The 6,891-nt window shown below is 35.3% G+C and overlaps 1 protein-coding gene across 1 annotated transcript in view; it reads right to left on the minus strand.

Moving 5' to 3' along the window:
• LOC125034303 (N-acetylated-alpha-linked acidic dipeptidase 2-like) overlaps positions 1-4,186 on the minus strand; it is a 39,286-nt gene extending 35,100 nt beyond the window's left edge. Inside the window, exon 1 of the mRNA XM_047626070.1 lies at positions 4,046-4,186. The gene's annotated coding sequence lies outside the window, so the exon portion shown is untranslated. The remainder of the gene's footprint in view (positions 1-4,045) is intronic.
• Between the last annotated feature and the right edge of the window lie 2,705 nt (positions 4,187-6,891).

Consider the following 6,891-nt stretch of genomic DNA (forward strand, 5'->3'; position numbering starts at 1 on the left):
ATATATTCGACTATGAAAGCGATTTCTAATAATGAAGAAATGATTCAAACATAGCTTCAAAAAAGGTGTGAGCCGATGTTCTCGGTAATGTTTACGCTCACTCGAATCAAGTCTGATGTCACGCATCCGGACTAGTTGTTTATCAGTCGTTCGATGAAATGTATTAGCTCGAAAAACCCATTCCGTAATTAAAGTATGGAACGAATAATAAAAAGAAAAAATAGACGAATAGATATCGATATTCATGATTTGAACGAGAAGGCAGACTTCTGTGCTAATTCTAATAAGATCAAGTCAAAGATTTCAGGCAAGTTCGAAACTCCCTGTTCACTGCTTTTACATCTGCACTAACTTCACAACACTTGTCTGAAGCACACCTGCTATTCTCACAAGTGCGCCAGTATGTGCGTATGAGCTTGTGTGTGTATAAGTGTGTGGTGTGTCAGTGTATTTATGTATGTATGTGTTAGTGTGTATGTGCGTGTGTTAGAGTGTGTGTGTGCGCGTTAGTGTGTGTGCGTTAGTGTGTGTGTGTGTGTGTGTGTGTGTGTGTGTGTGTGTGTGTGTGTGTGTGTGTGTGTGTGTGTGTGTGGTTTATCAGTCAGTAAGAGATAAAGAGAGAGAAGAGAGAACGTATGCCCGCGCAAGTATTTGGTAGAGAGAAATTGAGGATATGATTCTGATTGTTTCGTAGTATATCTGTGTGCAACTGTGGCTATAACTTTGGGTCATTGTGTATGTGAATGTAGGGAGATAGTGCATGTGTGTGTTTCTCATTACACACACACACATATGTATGTATGTGTGTGCGCGCGTGCGTGTGCGAGTGCGTAATATATATACATATGTATATGTAAATGTTTTTATATACATAAACATGCATGCCCGCACACACACATAATATACATGTGTGTGTGTGTTTGTGTGTGCGTGTGTGTGTGTGCATATCTTGCCGATCTTGGCACGGCCTGTTCGGCTGCTGGCGTCAGCGTAGACACAATCAGCAAGGAAGCGCACGAGGAATATTTACTACTACTCATTGCAATACTTTTGTTCTCTCTCTCTCTCTCTCTCTCTCTCTCTCTCTCTCTCTCTCTCTCTCTCTCTCTCTCTCTCTCGCTCTCTATCTCATGCTTTCTCCCTTCCTCTCATTCTCTTATACTTCTTTTTCACCTTCCCTCTCATTCTTTCTCCCTTCCTTTCATTCGTTCTCCCTCCCTATTACACCTTTTTTCTTCTTATCATTCTTCCTCCCTCTCACTCCCCCTCCCTTCCTCTCATTCTTTATCCCTTCCTCTTGTTCTTCCTCCCTTCCTCTCTTCCTCTTTTTCTTCCTCCCTTCCTTCCATTCTTCCTCCCTTCTTTTCATTCTTCCTCCCTTCCTTTCATGCCTCCTCCCTCCATCTAACTCCCTCCACCTTCCACCTCTATTTTCAGCCTAGCATCGCCTCGCTAAGACAATTATAACACTCCTATAACAAAATTTATTATCCCGCGTCTTGGATCAAAACCTTTTACAATGTTGTTATCTCCAAGTTTAGTTCAATGCCTATAAAGCAAACCACTATCTGCCCTATGGAAGTTATTTTTATAGACCTAAAAATATACCATGAGTATATGAATTAATTGTAGGTCTTTTACTAAGTTACTTTAAATGGGCTGATAAGGTACGAGACACTAAGCACAGGCGATTCGAAAATCAAATAAGAATGGGAAAGAAAAGAGTTTTATATATACATATGTATAGCGGGTTTTATCCTGAATATTTTTTCTCCCTCTCTCTCACAATTCATTCAATTCAACAGCACCATTCTCTACAGATTGTTGACCAAATCTTGTGTGCAGATTATCACATACATAATGTATTTCTTTCGCTTATCATATAACGTGTAGCTTTTGTTAAAGCCCATTGTCTGGTGTATGTTGTCGTGTGGCCTGTACTTATGACCAGTGAGGTCTAATAAGTGTATTTTATAATTACAGTTTTAACTTGTGCACAGAGTGACCTGCTTATGATAATAGATACCTTTTTCATCGAATTGTATCTGGTGTGTGTGTGTGTGTGTGTGTGTGTGTGTGTGTGTGTGTGTGTGTGTGTGTGTGTGTGTTTTCTAGTGTGTGCGTAAGTCAATGTTCATTTTTATCCTATAAATGCTGTGCATGATGATATCACTGGAAGTCCTTGTCACTAATTGTATCCTAAAGAGAGGAGCTACTTTTTTGTTTTTGTTTTTCATTAATGTTATTTCCTCTATCGCTGTTTCTCACATTATTGATATTATTTTCACTAATTTTATCAATTACCAATCCAGTCAAAATTACCACCAGTTGCACTATATATTATCGAAGACAAACAAAAAACAACTAGTAAGACTTTTCTCATCAACGCCTATAAGAAATAACGATTTTTCATCTACGTTTCATCAAAACAATCTTTACATTTTACTACCTTTATTACCTATTATCATGATTACCATTGCTGTTATCATCACAATCATTGTTACTGTCATTATATCATTGCTAACATCATAATTATCATTACTATCTTCATTGTTCTCAATGTCATCATTACCATGGCTATTCTTAGCATCACCATAATATAAATTACCGTGTAACAGTCACCATCGTCACCATCAACTTGCATACATACTCTTCGTTCTATCAAGATTCATCATAATTGTCATCATGGACAACACGAATCATCAAATTCATCATAATATATATATATATTTTTTTTTTTTTTTTTTTTTTCTCCTCGGTATCTTTTCCGGTGAATTATTCTCTTATGTTTGTCTTCTGTTTCATGTTTGTTTGTTTGTTTTTTTCTACGGTCATTTGCTACTGTTGTCGTGACCAATTCTTTTTTTTTTCTATATTACATAAATTCAAAAATTATTTAAGCTAAAAACAAATCGTCATTGTAAATAACGCAAGGCCAAAGGGTTCGAAATAAATCTGTTCATATACAAAACGTTAGAGAGAAAATATATCCAAAGGCTATAAATAAATTCACAGGATGTTCTTTGTACCAATTATTTTGCACAACCAAAGCTACGATGATGACTCAGCAGATTTTCAACGCCGGGTAAATTTCAAGTCTGGTAAAGTAATGATCAAAATTTGCATATATATATACATATTCCCCGGTTCTCAAACGTACTTCCGTTTTTCCTCGAAAGAAATAACATATCGTATCGTTTCATCAAACAGATATCAATGTGTTTTTTCTACCCCTTTCTTTCCTTCTTTACAAGGGTGTTCCATGCAAAGAACATTCCTTTTAAAATAATACATGGCAACTGTAACCTATCTCACAGCCTGCGGGCAAGAAGGCTATACGAAGGCATTGTAATTCAATGTCAAAACAAAATTCGTCCAGAATGTATTATCTCTCGGTCTGTTCTCAGCGCGACATGATTGCCAAGTATCATCTCACTTTCATTTATTGAATTCATAGTGAGTGACTAAGAATAATAGTACATTATAAAAAACTGTATCTATTTTTTCTGTTTATAGGCATCCATACATATAAATGTGTATATATACATACATATACGAGCATATTTACATACATATACACACACATACATACATATATACATGCATCCATACGTACATACATAAATACACAGAAACAAAAACAGACATACTTATATAGACACAAACACATACTTTTTGATACAAATGTACTAGACTTGGTTACTGATGTTCATACTAAACTCAAACCAATTTATTTTTATATGTATATATACATGTGTGTGTGGGGGGGGGGTGCGTGATGACATGTGTAAAATTTGTATCGTTGTGAATTCTCACATACTCGGATGCATGTATAAATATAATTATGATGACACACCGCATGTAAACACTTATTTCCGGGAAATTCCCTGCTTCCCACAGCCTCCAGTAGCGCTACTGTAACTAGATTGAATGCTGTAAACTTCACTAACTTACAAACTCCTTAAATTTACACAAACTAAAATTATACATATTTTTTAATCGGATATAAATTTAAGAATTATCAAAGCAAAACTAACGTATTTACCTTGTGGGTGCCTGTCCCTCAAGTGTCCTTCGCGAACCACTTATCTTCTAAGTCAAAATTCCTCAGAACAATTCAAACTGCGTGACTGAAAGGGCCGGCCGGATCGAAAAGGTGTCAGGTCCCTTCGCCTTAACAATACGAACTGGTCCTCGGACTAACTTACCTTCGGCTGTAGATGCCTTGTGAGTAGTCACTTCGGGATTTTTGTCTCTATTTACCGACGAGTTTTTTAGTCATGGTTGATATATCAGCTGTTTTGTTGTTGGTGCTGGTGGTGTTTTATCCGTTTCTTAGTATTTTAGGAATTTATTGTTTTGGGTGTGTGGGGAAAGTAACGAATAAAACTGAAAATTTAGACTTTTTAAATTTTGCTTGGCACCTCCTTCCACCTGCGGGAAGTATAAATGTTGTGAACTTAGTGACAACTGCATAGTTATCGACTAGACATTAAATCTATTCAGATAATCGCTACAGGTACATCAGTTATCTTTGTTAAATATATAGTTCGACTGTGATATGAACCATTACAACGTCTAAAATCAATAATAGTAACAAAAAGCTGATGTTTTCGGCAACTACGGCTGCGTCCGAACCCGTCATAAATGGACAGATTGCCATACATAAACCGTTACTTGACCCATATCGTGTCAATTACTTTCATCTCCCTGGCTAATCTGTAATTGCTTTATCTCTGTCTCAGATGATGTTATCTGCATCAATAAAAGTATGGATGCCACTTTTTTTTCTTTCTTTCTTTCTTTTAGTAGTTCTAATTATGAGTGAATTTGATCAATCGTTTTTGTTAACATGTTTCACCATGTATCAGGTATCATTATTGCTTATGATTATTATTATTATTAATGATCTTATTTGCTAGTGTTGGCAAGTGAAAATATGAAGTGTCACCGCTCTCTCTCTCTCTCTCTCTCTCTCTCTCTCTCTCTCTCTCTCTCTCTCTCTCTCTCTCTCTCTCTCTCTCTCTCTCTCTCTCTCTCTCTCTCTCTCTCTCTCTTAGACTTTAGCTTGCAAACGTTAGGGCGACCAACTCTATACTTATTATCTTTATTTTCACCTTTATTAATATTACGAATAGTACCGCTATTAATATTTTTTACCATTATCATCGTTTCCATTTAAGCATCTTTATCATAATCCTTGTCACTATTATAATTATCTGTCATTGCTTAGTCAATCGCATTATTATCATTATTACCATAATCATTAACGCTATCATTATCACCGTTATTATTGATATTACCATTATTAGGCCTTACTATTATTTCTGCTACCATTACCACTAGCATTATCCTTATTACTATCATCATTACCACTATTATTATTGTTATTATTATTATCATTATCATCATTGTCATTATCTTTATCATTAGTAGTAGTAGTATCATAATTATTATAATTATGATTATTATCATTATGATTATTATTATCAGTGTCGTTATTCTCATTAGTATTGTTATTATTGTTGTTGTTGGTGGTGGTGTTCATGTTCTTGTTATCATGATCATCATCATCATTATTATTATCATGATCAGTATCAATATCAGTACCATTAGTAGTAGTAGTAGTAGTAGTAGTAGTATCATTAATCATTATCACAATTATCACTATCGTTAATATCATTATCATTATCACCTTCGGCCTCATTAATGTCACATCATTATCATTATCGTTACAACTATTAATCAGCATTATAACCATCACCACCAATATTACTATGATTAGCACTAACGTTATACCATTTTCATCATGATTATACCATTATTATCATCAATATTAGTATAACTTTCTATTTTAACTAACATTACTTCTATAAGGTCCATCTTATTACAACTAACATCACTTCTAGCTTCCAAAATTAATTGTTTTTTTTTTTAAGATAACAATACAGTGTGGGTTAGTGTGTGTTTACGTTTGTCCGTGACTACACTTTTATAAGGGTGTTTTCTACTCCTTAAGTAGATATTGTTGTGTTTTTCTTTAGAGCAAGGAGAGATCTGTCCGGGAATAGTATTGAGAAGAAAAAAATGTGTGTTGAATGTGCTGAGCGGCGGAAATTTTGCGATGGTTTTGATATTTGTTTGTGAAAATTCATTTAAAAAAAATGGTGAAAGAAGTGTTAAAGTGGCGGGAAGGTGTTTATTGAGTGATGTGCTGTAGGAGAAATTTTAATCTGATGGTGTTCAAAGTTGGAAAATAATTTAGAATTTTGCTTTTCCTTAGAGATGAGATAGATACGCCTAGGTATATATTCACGAAAATATGTTCAAAAGAGTGTCAGGGAAGATTTCCTGCTGTATGGTGTTCTGTGGGGGGAAATTTGTAATGACGATGATGAAAATTCGGGGGAAGTTAAGGAATAGGGAAGAATATGCTTGGGAATATTCGCGAAAGTGTGTTTTTAAAACGTATGAGGGAATCTCGTTGATAAAATTCTCTAGCGGGTGGTATTCTGTGAGGGGGTAATTATGTGGTGATGGGGCGAGCGCTAGGGGAAAAATAATTAATGTAATTATTGTTTTTCCTTTGAGCATGAAAGGATTTGAAAGGGAATACTGATGCTAACACGTTCGAAAAGATGCTAGTGAATTTTAATAATGAAACTCTCGGCTGAGTGATGTTCTGTGGAGGGAAATCTTTGATAATGAGATCGTAAACTCGGAGGGGGAAAAAAGTTATATATCCTATTCTTGAAAGACCGATATTTCAAGAAATACCAATGTGAACACTTTCGCTAAGATGTTAGGGAATTCTGGGGAAATTTTGAGGTGACGTAATAAATGTCAGGGGAAATTAATGGTATCTAGGGAATTTTCGTGATCGAATGCGCG

Source organism: Penaeus chinensis, chromosome 17 (genome assembly GCF_019202785.1).
Source record: "Penaeus chinensis breed Huanghai No. 1 chromosome 17, ASM1920278v2, whole genome shotgun sequence".
NCBI lineage: Eukaryota > Metazoa > Arthropoda > Malacostraca > Decapoda > Penaeidae > Penaeus > Penaeus chinensis.